Below are 527 nucleotides of genomic sequence, written 5' to 3'. Positions count from 1 at the left end.
TCCTTGGCCGGAACAGGACAGGCAGGGAGTTCATAGACGGCCTCCTTGGCCGGAACAGAACAGGCAGAGAGTTCATAGGCGGCCTCCTTGGCCGGAACAAGACAAGCAGAGAGTTCATAGACGGCCTCCTTGGCCGGAACAGGACAGGCAGCGGTTTCACAGACGGCCTCTATGGCCGTAACAGGGCAGGACAAGGATTCACAGACGGCCTCCTTAGCCAATTCAGGGCAAGACGAGAGTTCATCAGGGAGTACCACTGACACCTCTGGAGGTTCTGCAGCGGATGCCGCCACCTCTGGAGGTTCTACAGCCGTACAATCTGGAAACAGGGAAAGTTCATTAGTGTTTTCCTTAATAGGACAGGTACAAAGTTCAGCAATGGTTCCTTCGACCGTGACATGACAGGCTGAAAGTGTATTTCTGGGTGCCACCACCATCCTAGGAGCTGAAGCGAGCGCCGCTGCCTTTGGAGGTTTTGCAGCCTCAGCCACCACCTCTGGAGAAACTGCAGCAGGCACCATTGCTTC

The sequence above is a fragment of the Sinocyclocheilus grahami genome, unplaced genomic scaffold, assembly GCF_001515645.1.
Source record: "Sinocyclocheilus grahami isolate Dianchi unplaced genomic scaffold, SAMN03320097.WGS_v1.1 scaffold1029.1, whole genome shotgun sequence".
Taxonomy (NCBI): Eukaryota; Metazoa; Chordata; class Actinopteri; order Cypriniformes; family Cyprinidae; genus Sinocyclocheilus; species Sinocyclocheilus grahami.
Note: the sequence above shows the minus strand (reverse complement) of the source record.